Source organism: Orycteropus afer, unplaced genomic scaffold (genome assembly GCF_000298275.1).
Source record: "Orycteropus afer afer isolate SDZICR_OR568_19922 unplaced genomic scaffold, OryAfe1.0 scaffold00215, whole genome shotgun sequence".
In the NCBI taxonomy this organism is placed as follows: Eukaryota; Metazoa; Chordata; class Mammalia; order Tubulidentata; family Orycteropodidae; genus Orycteropus; species Orycteropus afer.
Genome location: NW_006921802.1, coordinates 2,536,493 through 2,537,286, shown reverse-complemented (window position 1 = coordinate 2,537,286; position 794 = coordinate 2,536,493). Strand labels below are relative to the sequence as shown.

Here is a 794-nt window from a genome sequence, read left to right as displayed (position 1 = left end):
GAGTTTCTTTGTTCATCTCTGGGAAATTCTCTCTGATTATTTCTTAAAAATCCTTTATGTGCCTTTATTGTTGTCATGTTGTTGTTGTTGTTGTTTGCCGTCGAGTTGGCCCCGACTCATAGCGATCCCTCCTTGGGTTTCCGAGGCAGTATCACTACGGAAGGAGGATTGCCCAACCTTCCTTCTGAGAAGTGTCTGGTGGGTTTGAACTGCCAGCCTTCTGGTGAGCAGTCAAGTGCCTTAGGCACTATGCTACCAGAGCTCCTATAACAAGAATAATAACCCCCAAAAGGGGGCGCACCATTCCTGGAAGTACTGCAATACCAGGTTGATGCGTGGAGTGGACGGAGCAAGCTCCTATTCCATCTCCTAGCTCCAAAAATCCATTTAATATATTGTCCTCGGATAGAGGACATATCAGATATTAAACTGATAAGAACAGATACTACACTTGATCTTAGCCAAAAGGCCAAGAAGAGATTGTTGTCATGGTATTCTAAAATCCCAATGATTCTAGTATTAGATTTCTTAATTGGCTCCAATATTTCCATTTGACTTTTGTTCATTTTTCTTTGTTCTTTTCTCTTGTTTTTCTTGAGACTTGATAAATTCAGTTATTTTGTCATGTAGTTCATTTAGTCTATCTTCTGTCTGTTCAAGTCTATTGTTAAGTGTTTCTCCTGATTTTTCTAATTCAATTATTTTACTCTTCAGTTCCAGTAGTTCTCTTTTGTTTTCAATTTCCTTGTTGAGTCTCTCATTTTCTTCTTCCATTTGTTTTCTGATTTCTATTA

General features: G+C 38.4%; 1 non-coding gene across 1 annotated transcript; it reads right to left on the bottom strand.

Moving 5' to 3' along the window:
- Positions 1-290: 290 nt before the first annotated feature.
- LOC122150729 lies at positions 291-481 on the bottom strand. Its single transcript, XR_006163819.1, has one exon. It is a non-coding gene; the product is annotated as a U2 spliceosomal RNA (small nuclear RNA).
- Between the last annotated feature and the right edge of the window lie 313 nt (positions 482-794).